Here is a 15,496-nt window from a genome sequence, read left to right on the forward strand (position 1 = left end):
GACCCTTGTTGGCAAAGTAATGTCTCTGCTTCTTAATATGCTGTCTAGGTTGGTCATAACTTTCCTTCCAAGGAGTAAGCGTCTTTTAATTTCATGGCTGCCATTGCCATCTACAGTGATTTTGGAGACCAAAAAAAATAAAGTCTGTCACTGTTTCCATTGTTTCCCCATCTATTTGCCATGAAGTGGTGGGACCGGATGCCATGATCTTAATTTTCTGAATGTTGAGCTTTAAGCCAACTTTTTTACTCTCCTCTTTCACTTTCATCAAGAGGCTTTTTAGTTCTTCTTCACTTTCTGTCATAAAGGTGGTGTCATCTGCATATCTGATATTTCTCCAGGTTATTTATATTTCTCCAGGCAGTCTTGATTCCAGCTTGTGCTTCCCCCAGCCCAGCGTTTCTTATGATGTACTCTGCATATAAGTTAAATAAGCAGGGTGACAATATACAGCCTTGACGTACTCCTTTCCCAATTTGGAACCAGTTCCATGTCCAGTTCTAACTGTTGCTTCCTGATCTGCGTATAGGTTTCTCAAGAGGCAGGTCAGGTGGTCTGGTATTCCCATCTCCTTCAGAATTTTCCACAGTTTACTGTGATCCACACAGTCATAGGCTTTGCATAGTCAATAAGCAGAAATTGATGTTTTTCTGGAATTCTCTTCCTTTTTTCATGATCCAGCGGATGTTGGCAATTTGATCTCTGGTTCCTCTGCCTTCTCTAAATCCAGCTTGCACATCTGGAAGTTCAGGGTTCAGGTACGATTGAAGCCTGGCTTGGAGAATTTTGAGCATTACTTTACTAGCGTGTGAGATGAGTGCAATTGTGCCGTAGTTTGAGCATTCTTTGGCATTGCCTTTCTTTGGGATTGGAGTGAAAGCTGACCTTTTCCAGTCCTGTGGCTACTGCTGAGTTTTCCAAATTTGCTGGCATATTGAGTGCAGCACTTTCACAGCATCATCTTTTAGGACTTGAAATAGCTCAATTGGAATGCCATCACTTCCACTAGCTTTGTTCATAGTGATGCTTCCTAAGGCCTACTTGACTTCGTGTTCCAGGATGTCTGGCTCTATGTGAGTGATCATAGAATTGTGATCATCTGGGTCATAAAGATCTTTTTTGTACAGTTCTTCTGTGTATTCTTGCCACCTCTTCTTAATATTTCTGCTTCTGTTAGGTCCATACCTTTTCTGTCCTTTTTTGAGCCCATCTTTGCATGAAATGTTCCCTTGGTATCTCTAATTTTCTTGAGGAGATCTCTGGTCTTTCCCACTCTATTGTTTTCCTCTGTTTCTTTGCACTGATCACTGAGGAAGGCGTTCTTATTTCTCCTTGCTAGTCTTTGGAACTCTGCATTCAAATGGGTATATCTTTCCTTTTATCCTTTGTTTTCTGCTTCTCTTCTTTTCACAGCTATTTGTAAAGTCTCCTCAGACAGCCATTTTGCTTTTTTGCATTTCTTTTTCTTGGGGATGGTCTTGATCCTTGTCTCCTGTACAGTGTCACAAACCTCCATCCATAGTTCATCAGGCATTCTGTCTATCAGATCTAATCCCTTGGGTCTATTTCTAACTTCCGTATAATCATAAGGGATTTGATTTAGGTTCTACCTGAATGGTCTAGTGATTTTCCCTACTTTCTTCAATTGAAATCTGAATTTGGCAATAAGGAGTTCATGATCTGAGCCACAGTCAGCTCCCAGTCTTGTTTTTGTGGACTGTATAGAGCTTCTACATAGTTGGCTGCAAAGAATATAATCAGTCTGATTTCAGTATTGACCATCTGGTGATGTCCATGTGTAGAGTCTTCTCTTGTGCTGTTGGAAGAGTGTGTTTGCTGTGACCAGTGTGTTCTCTTGGCAAAATTCTATTAGCTTTTGCCCTGCTTCATTCTGTATTCCAAGGCCAAATTTGCCTGTTACTCCAGGTGTTTCTTGACTTCCTACTTTTGCATCCCAGTTCCCTATAATGAAAAGGATGTCTTTTCAGGGTGTTAGTTCTAGAAGGTCTTGTAGGTTGTCATAGAACTGTTCAACTTCAGCTTCTTCAGCATTACTGGTCGGGGCATAGACTTGAATTACCGTGATATTGAATGGCTTGCCTTGGAAACGAACAGAGATCACTCTGTCATTTTTGAGATTGCATCCAAGTACTGCATTTCAGACTCTTCTGTTGACTATGATGGCTAGCTACTCCATTTATTGTAAGGGATTCTTGCCCACAATAGTAGATATAATGGTCATCTGAGTTTAATTCACCCATTCCAGTCCATCTTAGTTCACTGATTCCTAAAATGTCAATGTTCACTCTTGCCATCTCCTGTTTGACCCCTTCCAGTTTGCCTTGATTCATGGACCTGACATTCCAGGTTCCTATGCGTTATTGCTCTTTACAGCATCAGACTTTACTTCCATCACCAGTCACATCCACACTTGGGTGTTGTTTTTGCTTTGGCTCCCTCTCTTCATTCTTTCTGGAGTTATTTCTCCACTGATCTCCAGTAGCATATTGCACACCTACCGACTTGGGGAGTTAATCTTTCAGTATCCTATCTTTTTGCCTTTTCATACTGTTCATGGGATTCTCGAGGCAAGAATACTGAGGTGGTTTGCCATTCCCTTCTCCAGTGAACCACATTCTGTCAGACCTCTCCACCATGACCCGTCTGTCTTGGGTGGCCCTACATGGCATGGCTTATAGTTTCACTGAGTTAGACAAGGCTGTGGTCCATATGATCAGATCAGTTAGTTTTCTGTGATTGTGGTTTTCAGTCTGTCTGCCCTCTGATGGAGAAGGATAAGAGGCTTATGGAAGCTTCCTGATGGGCGGGGCCGTGATCAGTAAATCTTTAATCCAATTTTCTGTTGATGGGTGGAGATGTGTTCCCTCCCTGCTATTTACCTGGGGCCAAACTGGTGGACGGAGAAGGTAATGGCACCCCACTCCAGTACTCTTGCCTGGAAAATCCCATGGATGGAGGAGCCTGCAAGGCTAAAGTCCATGGGGTTGCTGAGGGTCGGACATGACTGAGCGACTTCACTTTCACTTTTCAGTTTCATGCATTGAAGAAGGAAATGGCAACCCACTCCAGTGTTCTTGCCTGGAGAATCCCAGGGACGGGGGAGCCTGGTGGGCTGCCGTCTATGGGGTCGCAGAGTCGGACATGACTGAAGTGACTTAGCAGCAGTAGCAGCAGCAAACTGGTGGAGGTAGTGAAGATAATGGTGACTTCCTTCAAAAGATCCCATGCAAGTACTGCTACACTCAGTTCCCCCAACCCTGCAGCAGGCCACCACCGACCCACACCTCCGCTGGAGATGTGGATGCTCCCGGGCAGGTCTGGGTCAGTCTCTTGTGGGGTCACTGCTCCTTTCTCCTGGGTCCTGGTGCACATAATGTTCTGTTTGTGCCCTCCAAGAGTCTATTTCCCAGTCCTGTGTAAGTTCTGGTAGCTCTGCTGCTGCTGCTGCTGCGTCGCTTCAGTTGTGTCCGACTCTGTGCGACCCCAAGGATGGCAGCCCACCAGGCTCTCCCGTCCCTGGGATTCTCCAGGCAAGAACACTGGAGTGGGTTGCCATTTCCTTCTCCAATGCATGAAAGTAAAAAGTGAAAGTGAAGTCGCTCAGTCGTGTCCGACTCTTAGCAACTGCATGGACTGCAGCCTACCAGGCTCCCCTGTCCATGGGAGTTTCCAGGCAAGAGTGCTGGAGTGGGTTGCCCTTGCCTTCTCCTCTGGCAGCTCTTTGGTGGGGTTAATGGTGACCTCCTTCAAGAGGCTTATGCCATACCCAGGTCTGCTGCACCCAAAGCCCCTGTCCCTGTGGCAGTCCACTGCTGACCCGTACCTCCACAGGAGATGCTCAAACACAGTTCTGTCTCAGTCTTTGTGGGATCCCTGGGTCCTGGTGTGCACAAGGTTTGTTTGAGCCCTCTGAGCATCTCTGGTGGGAATGGGGTGTGATTCTAGACGTGAATTCGCCCCTTCTACCATCTTGCTGGGACTTCTCCTTTGTCCTTGGACATGTGGTATCTCCTCACCGCCGCCCCAGCACCGTGCAGCCGTTAGACTTTAGATGTTGGTTCAAGTCTAACTGGTCCGTTAGACTTTAGTAACACATAGAGGAATTGGGGCATGAGGGACAAATTAGATATCCAGTTCCTGCAGTATGCAGTCAGACCTGGAAATTGCCTCATCTGTTTTTCTTTTTTTTTCCCCTAAATTGAAAAAAAAGTTATATTTGGCTATGCTGAGTCTTTGCTGCTGTGTGCAGGCTTTCTCGAGTTGCAGTTAGTGGGGGCTACTCTCTAGTACTGGCGCTAGGGCTTCTCATTGCAATGGTTGCTCTTACTGTGGCACCAAGAATCAAACCTGTGTCCCCTACACTGGCAGGCAGATTCTGAACCACTGAACAACCAGGGAAGTCCCTCTTAGCTGCTGCTTTGTTCTGGGAAGCAAGAAAGCCAAGATTTCCTTAATTTTTTGAGAGTCAGTTAACAGTTCTTCTTTGGACACCTTATGTCCCTTAGAGGCTAACTCTTGTAACAGATGCACAGTTTCTCTGTTCAGTTCTACACCACAAAAGCAAATCGTCTACATATTCAGTTAAAACAGTCATTAGGAAAGTGTCCATCAGCCCAATCAGCTTTAAGTATTTGAGAAAAATAAGTAGGGCTTTCAGTGTATCCTTGTGGCATCTAGGTGTTCAGATGGTCTTCCCATGTAAAGTCAAAAAGACGTTGGCTTTTCTCTTACACCAGAATACTAAAGAACACACTGCATAGGTCTCTTACTGCAAAATAACAGGTGTCTGCTGGAATGCCTGAGAGTAAGGTGTGAGGATTAGGAACCACAGGGTGGTGAGGAATCACAGTGTTATTTATAGGTCTCATGTCCTGTTGCATTTGACTTTTTTGCCAGCAAAATGGGGGTACTGCAAGGACTAGTATGAGGAATTGTAAGTTTGTTCTCAAGGAATTTCTGAATAACAGGAATGCCTCTGGTCTAAATAGGTTTTGTCGGGACTTCCCTGGTGGCTAAGCCTGCACTCACAGTGTAAGGGGCCCAGGTTCCATCCCTGGTCAGGGAACTAGATTTCTGTATGCCTAAACGAAGACCCAGTACAGGCAAGTAAATAAATATTTAGGAAAAAAACGAAATAGTTATTGCCAAATACTGGGTAGAGGCTTGGGATTGTCAATAATTGTTGTTGTTATTTTTCAGTTGCTTTTTATTTATTTTTGGCTCTGCTGAGCAGCATGTGAGATCTTAGATGCCCCACCAGGCATCGAACTCGTGCCCCCTGAAGTGAAAGTGAGGCGCCCTAACCACTGGGCCGCTGGGGAAGCGCCATCAGTAGTTATTCTAATTGAAGTGGCTGACTCGATTTTTCCAAATTCTGAGGAGGACAATGACCATAATTCCTCAGGCACTTGTAACTGAGTCATCCGTTTCCCCTTATCTGTCTGAGCTTTTGTTTTCCCAGCCATGTTTCTTGGTCATTATGTTCTGGTCTGAATTGAAGTTTTCTAACTCTAAAATCACTTCACCCTTCAGGCAGTATGGGCATTACATGCCTCTAAGAGGGCTCATCCTATCAAATGAATTGGAGTGCATTTCACGAAAAGGAACACGTGTCTTCCTGAGATAGTTCTAACTGGAATATTATTGTTTCTGATTTTAAAACTAACATAGGTAAATTAGAAACACCTGTAATTTGAATTTTCTGTTTACTCTGGGGGAGAGGGCAGTGAATGAGGGTAGGGCTGAGAATGGATAAGGTTGCCTCCATGTCTACAAGGGCCTTAGAATTTAGAAGTTGCCCTTCTGAATGTTATTTTGGTTTCATCTGAGGTGTTTGTGAGGAGAGGGAATACCTTCTCATAGTCCTGGGAGCACCCCTGTTCCTTATTAAAATCATCATGTCCTGAGTCTAATTTAAACCTGTGGCAGCCTTTTTAAATTTTATTTTTGGCCTTGCCACACAGTATGTGGGATCTTAGTTCCCTGACCAAGAATTGAACCCTGAGCCTCCTTCATTGGAAGCTTGGAGTCTTAACCACTGGACTGCCAGGGAAGTTGCACATGGCAGTCTCTTTTAAAATGTCCAGGTTTTTTTGCATTAAAAACAGATGTGGTTCTTTTGTTTTCTTTTTTTTTTTAATATAAATTTATTTATTTTAATTGGGGGCTAATTACTTTACAATATTGTAGTGGTTTTGCCATACATTGACATGGATCCACCATGAGTGTACGTGTGTTGCCCATCCTGAACCCCCCTCCCATCTCCCTCCCCATCTCATCCCTCTGGGTCATCCCAATGCACCAGCCCTGAGCACCCTGTCTCATGCGTTGAACCTGGACTGGCAATCCGTTTCACATATGGTAATATACATGTTTCGGTGCCATTCTCCCAAATCATCCCACCCTTGCCCTCTCCCACAGAGTCCAAAAGACTGTTCTATACATCTGTCTCTTTTGCTATCTTGCATATAGGGTTATCATTACCATCTTTCTAAATTCCATATATATGCATTAGTATACTGTATTGATGTTTTTCTTTCTGGCTTACTTCACTCTATAATAGGCTCCAGTTTCATCCACCTCATTAGAGCTGATTCAAATGCATTCTTTTTAATGGCTGAGTAATAGTCCATTATGTATATGTACCACAGCTTTCTTATCCATTTGTCTGCTGATGGACATCTAGGTTGCTTCCATGTCCTGGCTATTATAAACAGTGCTGCAATGAACATTGGGGTACACTTGTCTCTTTCAATTCTGGTTTCCTCAGTGTGTATGCCCAGCAGTGGGATTGCTGGGTCGTATGGCAGTTCTATTTCCAGTTTTTTAAGGAATCTCCATACTGTTCTCCATAGTGGCTGTACTAGTATGCATTCCCACCAACAGTGTAAGAGGGTTCCCTTTTCTCCACACCCTCTCCAGCATTTATTGCTTGTAGACTTTTGGATAGCAGCCATTCTGACTGGTGTGAAATGGTACTTCATTGTGGTTTTGATTTGCATTTCTCTGATAATGAATGATGTTGAGCATCTTTTCATGTGTTTGTTAGCCATCTGTATGTCTTCTTTGGAGAAATGTCTGTTTAGTTCTTTGGCCCATTTTTTGATTGGGTTGTTTATTCTGGAATTGAGCTGCAGGAGTTGCTTGTATATTTTTGAGATCAATTCTTTGTCGGTTGCTTTGTTTGCTGTTATTTTCTCCCATTCTGAAGGCTGTCTTTTCACCTTGCTTATAGTTTCCTTTGGTGTGCAAAAGCTTTTATGTTTAATTAGGTCCCATTTGTTTATTTTTGCTTTTATTTCCAGTACTCTGGGAGGCGGGTCACAGAGGATCCTGCTGTGATTTATGTCGGAGAGTGTTTTGCCTATGTTCTCCTCTAGGAGTTTTATAGTTTCTGGTCTTACATTTAGATCTTTAATCCATTTTGAGTTTATTTTTGTGTATGGTGTTAGAAAGTGTTCTAGTTTTATTCTTTTACAAGTGGTTGACCAGTTTTCCCAGCACCACTTGTTAAAGAGATTGTCTTTTCTCCATTGTATATTCTTGCCTCCTTTGTCAAAGATAAGGTGTCCATAGGTGCATGGACTTATCTCTGGGCTTTCTATTTTGTTCCATTGATCTATATTTCTGTGTTTGTGCCAGTACCATACTGTCTTGATGACTGTGGCTTTTTAGTAGAGCCTGAAGTCAGGCAGGTTGATTCCTCCAGTTCCATTCTTCTTTCTCAAGATTGCTTTGGCTATTTGAGGTTTTTTGTATTTCCATACAAATTGTGAAATTATTTGTTCTAGTTCTGTGAAAAATACCATTGGTAGCTTGATAGGGGTTGCATTGAATCTATAGATTGCTTTGGGTAGTATATTCATTTTCACTATATTGATTCTTCCAATCCATGAACATGGTATATTTCTCCATCTATTTGTGTCCTCTTTGATTTCTTTCATCAGTATTTTATAGTTTTCTATATATAGGTCTTTTGTTTCTTTAGGTAGATATATTCCTAAGTATTTTATTCTTTTCATTTCAATGGTATATGGGATTGTTTCCTTAATTTCTCTTTCTGTTTTCTCATTGTTAGTGTATAGGAATGCAAGGGATTTATGTGTGTTAATTTTCTATCCTGCAACTTTACTATATTCATTGATTAGCTCTAATAATTTTCTGGTGGAGTCTTTAGGGTTTTCTATGTAGAGGATCATATCATCTGCAAACAGGGAGAGTTTTACTTCTTTTCCAATCTGGATTCCTTTTATTTCTTTTTCTACTCTGATTGCTGTTGCCAAAACTTCCAAAACTATGTTGAATAGTAGTGGTGAGAGTGGGCACTCTTGTCTTGTTCCTGACTTTAGGAGAAATGCTTTCAATTTTTCACCATTGAGGATAATGTTTGCTGTGGGTTTGTGATACATAGCTTTTATTATGTTGAGATATGTTCTTTCTATTCCTGCTTTCTGGAGGGTTTTTTTTTTTTTTTTAATCATAAATGAATGTTAAATTTTGTCAAAGGCTTTCTCTGCATCAATTGAGATAATCATATTGTTTTTATCTTTTAATTTGTTAATGTGGTGTATTACATTGATTGATTTGTGGATATTGAAGAATCTTTGCATCCCCGGGATAGAGCCCACTTGGTCACGATGTATGATCTTTTTAATATGTTGTTGGATTCTGTTTGCTAGAATTTTGTTAAGGATTTTTGCATCTATGTTCATCAGTGATATTGGCCTGTAGTTTTCTTTTTTGTGTGGCATCTTTGTCTGGTTTTGGTATTAGGGTGAGTGTGGCCTCATAGAATGAGTTTGGAAGTTTACCTTCCTCTGCAATTTTCTGGAAGAGTTTGAGCAGGATAGGTGTTAGCTCTTCTCTAAATTTTTGGTAGAATTCAGTTGTGAAGCCATCTGGACCTGGGCTTTGTTTGCTGGAAGATTTCTGATTACAGTTTCAATTTCTGTGCTTGTGATGGGTCTGTTAAGATTTTCTATTTCTTCCTGGTCCAGTTTTGGAAAGTTGTACTTTTCTAAGAATTTGTCCATTTCTTCCACGTTGTCCATTTTATTTGCATATAGTTGCTGATAGTAGTCTCTCATGATCCTTTGTATTTCTGTGTTGTCTGTTGTGATTTCTCCATTTTCATTTCTAATTTTGTTGATTTGATTCTTCTCCCTTTGTTTCTTGATGAGTCTGGCTAATAGTTTGTCAATTTTATTTATCTTCTCAAAGAACCAGCTTTTGGCTTTGTTGATTTTTGCTATGGTCTCTTTTGTTTCTTTTGCATTTATTTCTGCCCTAATTTTTAAGATTTCTTTCCTTCTACTAACCCTGGGGTTCTTCATTTCTTCCTTTTCTAGTTGCTTTAGGTATAGAGTTAGGTTATTTATTTGACTTTTTTCTTGTTTCTTGAGGTGTGCCTGTATTGCTATGAACCTTCCCCTTAGCACTGCTTTTACAGTGTCCCATAGGTTTTGGGTTGTTGTGTTTTCATTTTCATTCATTTCTATGCATATTTTGATTTCTTTTTTGGTTTCTTCTGTGATTTATTGGTTATTCAGCAGCGTGTTGTTCAGCCTCCATATGTTGGAAATTTTAATAGTTTTTCTCCTGTAATTAAGATCTAATCTTACTGCATTGTGGTCAGAAAAGATGCTTGGAATGATTTCAATGTTTTTGAGATGTGATTCTTTTCAAAACGACTGAAATTTGGGCTGGGTGGTTTTCATGGGCCACTGAACTGTTGTTTATAATGTGGCAGCTTTCTTTTTCTCCTTTCTGTAAGGTTTTGGAGAGTTGGCCGCCAGTAGTGACAAACACATTAGAAAGCAGAGTAGGCTAATCAAGCTCATATCTTTTAAACAATCATGCCTATTTTTCATCTAATCCTTCTGTAAAAGAAACAGTGTTAAAGAAAAAAAAAAAAAAAGTGCAGCACTGGGTCTTTCTGATGGTCCAGAAAACCCTCTGGAGCCATGCTAGAGTGTTGTTTGCAGTGTCTTTTCAAACCTTTTGAAATCATCAAAAATAGTCTCTTGACCTTTGTTTGCACTGACAGATTTTGCCTACCTGTTTTCTTTCTTTTTTAAAAAAATACTTAAATATTTACTTGACTGCATCAGGTTGTAATTGCAAAATGTGGGATTTTCCCTTGTGGTGCACAGACTCTCTGGTTGTGGCGTGAGGGCTCAGTAGTTGGAGTGAGTTTAGTTGCTCCGAGGCATGTGAGATCTTAGTTCCCCAGCCAGGGATCAAACTCACGTCCCCTGCACTGCAAGGCAGATTCTTAACCACTGGACCACCAGGGAAGTCCCTAGCTAGCTTTTTCTAATTGAGGGCCCAAATAAACCAGTTTAGGTAAGTCAAAAGTGCTTCACCTGGGCCATCTCAGGGAGAAGTTATCGTTAGTCAGACATGCCATTTATTTAAATACTTGGAAGTGTCAGATCCTTAAGTGTTACATATAAACACAGCTAAGGTTCCAATAGGTGATTATCTGTCAAGGAGCTGTTGGGCCTTTGAGGCATGACTTCCCATTCTTGATTTGGCTGCCTAATTTAGATATGATCTAACCAACTTAAAAAAAAATTTATTTCTATCTATCTATTTTGAGCACGCCAAGTCTTAGTTGAGGCACATGGGATCTTTGGTGGTAGTTTAGCTGCTAAGTCGTGTCTGACTCTTGCAACCCCATGGATTGTAGCCCACCAGGCTCCTCTGTTCATGGGATTTCCCAGGCAAGAATACTGGAGTGTGTGGCCATTTCCTTCTTGAGTTGCATGCTGACTCTTAGTTGTAGTGTGTGGGACCTAGTTCCCAGACCAGGCATGGAACCCAGACTCCCTGAATTGGGAGAGCAGAGGGTTAGCCACTGGATCACCAGGGCAGCGCCTGAACAACTCTGAGGACAGTATGATGAATCAAATGCATTCAGCTTCTTAGTCCCACTCCCCAAGGAGTTACCCTTGACTCAGCTCAACTCTTACATGTCTCGATTTCTCCCTCCAACAGTCTAAAACCACCACAGTGCTTAGAGCACTAGGCGATCAGCCTGTGTAGCATGTCTCTGGGTCAGTCCTCCAGACACTTGCACTAGGTTTTCAGATGCCTGAGGACACCTTGTGGCCAGAAAGAGCAAGTTTCTTTTTTTCACGGTTGGGTAATTCAGTTTTTCATTTCACTGGCAGTTTCTTGAAACCGTTTTTCAAGTGAAGCCAAACTAATGAGAACTAGCCACCTATGTCTCCTGCCCTGACCACACCACCACCTTGGTCCTTGCTTAGGAAAATACAGCAGGGCCCCTTAAGGCCCCAAGTCTAAAGTAAAAATAGCTCAAATGAAAATTGATGTCTTTGAAATGGGTGCCTCGGCTGTCAAAAGCTTAAAGTCACATGCTTATGTTACAGTAAAAATGTACCTTGTAGTGGGGCACTCACGCTGTACATGTCTTAGAGACAGGAGGCACACACGCCACAACATCCCATGCAGGGCCACGTGGGGATGATACAGGGGCAGTCAGGAGGCAACAGACTCGGGGCTGGGGTGGGGGCAGCCTTTACTGGGACGCGAGTCACGGCAGAGCGAGCCGTTTAGGATTGGCTAGCTTGAATAATTTTGGTGGGCTTTGGACTACAGGGGTGGTCCCTAGCTGTGTGGCCCTGGCCCTGGGATGATTAAGATGGGAAATATTGCTGGGGAGGGAGGGAGAGGGTGAGTACAGGCCAGATGGAGGAGGTCTGGCTTTGAATTTGTTAGTTTGCACATCAAAGGCATGCTTCTAGCTGGGCTCTTTGCTATCTCTTAAAATGTCCAGAATGGCATTGAAACATGTAAAATATCATGTATGAAACGAGATGCCAGTCCAGGTTCAATGCACAATACTGGATGCTTGGGGCTAGTGCACTGGGATGACCCAGAGGGATGGTATGGGGAGGGAGGAGGGAGGAGGGTTCAGGATGGGGAGCACATGTATACCTGTGATGGATTCATTTTGATATTTGGCAAAACTAATACAATTATGTAAAGTTTAAAAATAATAAAAAAAAAAAATGTCCAGCCCTGGAAGGGATGGTTTCTTCCCAGCCAGAAAGGTTTTATAAGATACCAAAATATCATAATACACAGAAAATTTAAAAATACTTACAATTAGCCCTTTGATGTTTTGACATATTAAAGAAAGTTTGAGGTGTTGATAGAAAGGTGGAGATTAGAGAGTATGACATAAGTTGCCCTAAACAGCATAGAGTATTTTACAATGTGTAAAGGAGAGATACAAACAGAAGTGTTGCAGGATGGGGGGCCCCTTCCAGGGCCTAAGAGTCGCCTCTTATCTAACACTTGGAAATGAATCATCCAAGGAGACACATGTGCTGACAAAGTAAGAGACTTCACTGGGAAGGGACGCCTGGGCAGAGAGCAGTAGGGTAAGGGGAACCTAGGAGAACTGCTCTGCCACATGGCTCACAGTCTCGGGTTTTATGGTGATGGATTAGTTTCCGGGTTGTCTCCAGCCAATCATTCTGACTCAGAGTCTTTCCAGGTGGTGTATGTATTGCTCAGCCAAGATGGATGCCAGCAAGGAGGATTCTGGGAGGTGGTGACACGTGGCATCTCATTTTGACCTCTCCTGAACTCTTGCGGCTGGTGGTGGCTTGTTAGTTCCATGTTCCTTGCCAGGACCTCCTGTCATAAAATAACTCATGAAAATGGTTACTGTGGCACCTGGCCAGGGTGGGTGGCATCAGTCAGTGTGTTTCCCCTAATAGAAGTACGAGGAGTCACTGTAGGCCGGCCCTTAACTGAGGTCCCCATCGTATGGTGGGTGATGGTGCATGTGTGCCTAGTCGTGTCCGACCCTTTGCAACCCTATGGATCACAGCCTGCCAGTCTCCTCTGTCCATGGGATTCTCCAAGGCAAGCATACTGGAGTGGGTTGCCATTTCCTTCTCCAGGGGATCTTTCTGACCCAGGGATTGAACCTGTATCTCGTGTGTCTCCTTGCATTGGCAGGTGGATTCCTTACCGCTGAATTGCCTGGGAAGCCTCCCTCCCCCACTGTACAGCATTAGCTAAAATTTATCTGAAATGTGGAGGTCTCTAACATTATCTTGGTGGAGTTGTGAAGTGTTAGGCATATGGGCAGGTCAGGTTATGCTGTTGGAGGTGTTGATGCAAGTAATCAATAAACAATCTATAATAAGGATAGAAAAGAGTTTTATTCAAGGCAAACTGAGGACTGTAGCCTGGGAAACAACTCTCTGGAGCAGTCCCCTCAGAGCTACTAAGAGGTAGTGGAGGACCAGTACATTTTTTTTTTTTGGCTGGGAAATACATGTAGATAAGCATATGTTTTGGTAAAAGATTATTGCTAATCACCAAGTACAGACATCTCAAGTTAATGCTTTTAGTGATTTTTCATCTATGGGGAGATGCAGGAATCTGGGATCCTTGAAATTCTTTCTTAAATATGCATCTTAACTATCTAGGAGCCCCTTATCCAAAGCATAGAATGGTTCACCCTGTTTTCCCCATCCCCAGTGCCCTTCAGTGGGTGACTGCAGTGGGTTGTGACTTAATCCTCTGTATGACTGGAAGATGAGGGACGTGCTTCTATAATAGCTAAAGCAGACGTACAACGTATGTTTGACAGGCTCTAAGACAGAGTGTTTTTAAAATTAGTTTTGGCTGTGCTGGGTCTTCGTTGCTGCACGTGCGCTCTCTCTAGCTGTGGCAAGCAGGGGCTGCTCTGTGGCAGTGGCTTTGCTTGCTGCAGAGCACGGGCTCTAGTCAGCTCAGTAGTTGAGGTGTATGCACTGAGTTGTCCTGTGGCATGTGGGATCTTCCTGGATCAGGGATTGAACCTGTGTCCCCTGCATTGGCATAAAGATTCTTAACCACTGGACCACCAGGGAAGTCCAAGACAGAGTATTTTAGTTAGCATAAAGTTCAACTTAAATCATGTATGCCCTAATGACTTCACTATACCTCATTATGTGAAACTTTCTTCCGTCAGGGGGTGTGAAATGATGAGTACATGTAACTTATATTACAGTGAGTGATACTGGCATATAATTAAAGGTAAGGGGTGATTATCAGGGTCATGGTTGAAAGCTGGAGGAGAGCAGTAGGAGAAAGCCCTGCGGAGTGAGTGGTTCTCTTACCAGGGGCTCCAGGGGTTAACTGGTTAAGAGGCAGGTACCTCCTGGGGAAGCAGCAGTTTCCATTAATTTTCAGAATGGTGCAGATAGTAGTAATCTTTTCCAGACCACCCCACCCATGCCTTTTTAGAAGAGCCCAGTGTTGTATATTTTAAGAAATTTATTGAACACAACAAAAATGTTGGAACACTGAAGGCAGTAGGAGTATGTTGGTGAGTTCTTGCCTTTTGGCTTCAGAAATCTGGTGGCACAGATGAGTAATATGCCTATACAAGTGTCTGCCATGACCAGAGCATAATGAATAGCTCCTGCAAAAGGTTTGAGGGGGTCCTATAAAGTCTATTTGCCATCAGCTCTAGGAACCCCCCACCCCTAGTTTGGGAAGTAAGCCCATCAATTTTATTGCCAGTGGAGTTTTCAAATGTGGAATAAGGTGCATTCCAACACAGAGGGGGAAGGGGGGGGATGTCCCAGCATTCTATCTAGGCCCTTAGGGCAGAGGCCTCTCAATGTTTTTTCTGTTTTATGAATGTCCTGTTCAGTTCAGTTCAGTCACTTAATCGTGTCTCTTTGCGACCCCATGGACTGCAGCACGCCAGGCCTCCTTCCCTGTCCATTACCAACTCCCGGAATTTACTCAAACCCAAGTCCATTGAGTCAGTGATGCCATCCAACCATCTCATCCCCTTCTCCTCCCACTTTCAATCTTTCCCAGCACCAGGGTCTTTTCAGATGAATCAGTTCTTTGCATCAGGTGGCCAAAGTATTGGAGTTTCAGCTTCAGCATCAGTCCTTCCAATGAATATTCAAGACTGATTTCCTTTAGGATGGCCTGGTTGGATCTCCTTGCAGTCCAAGGGACTCTCGAGAGGCTTCTCCAACACCACAGTTCAAAAGCATCAATTCTTCGGCACTCAGCTTTCTTCGCAGTCCAACTCTCACATCCACACATGACCACTGGAAAAACTATAGCTTTGACTACATGGACCTTGTTGGCAAAGTAATGTCTCTGCTTTTTAATATGCTGTCTAGGTTGGACATAACTTTTCTTCCAAGGAGCAAGTATCTTTTAATTTCATGGCTGCAGTCACCATCTGCAGTGATTTTGGAGCCCAAAAAATAAAGTCTGTCACTGTTTCTGTTGTTTCCACATCTGTTTGCCATGAAGTGGTGGGACCGGATGCCATGATCTTCGTTTTCTGAATGTTGAGCTTTAAGCCAACTTTTTCACTCTCCTCTTTCACTTTCATCAATAGACTCTTTAGTTCTTCTTTGCTGTTTGCCGTAAGGGTGGTGTCATCTGCATATCTGAGATTATTGATATTTCTCCA

The sequence above is a fragment of the Bos taurus genome, chromosome 7 (genome assembly GCF_002263795.3).
Source record: "Bos taurus isolate L1 Dominette 01449 registration number 42190680 breed Hereford chromosome 7, ARS-UCD2.0, whole genome shotgun sequence".
Lineage (NCBI taxonomy): Eukaryota > Metazoa > Chordata > Mammalia > Artiodactyla > Bovidae > Bos > Bos taurus.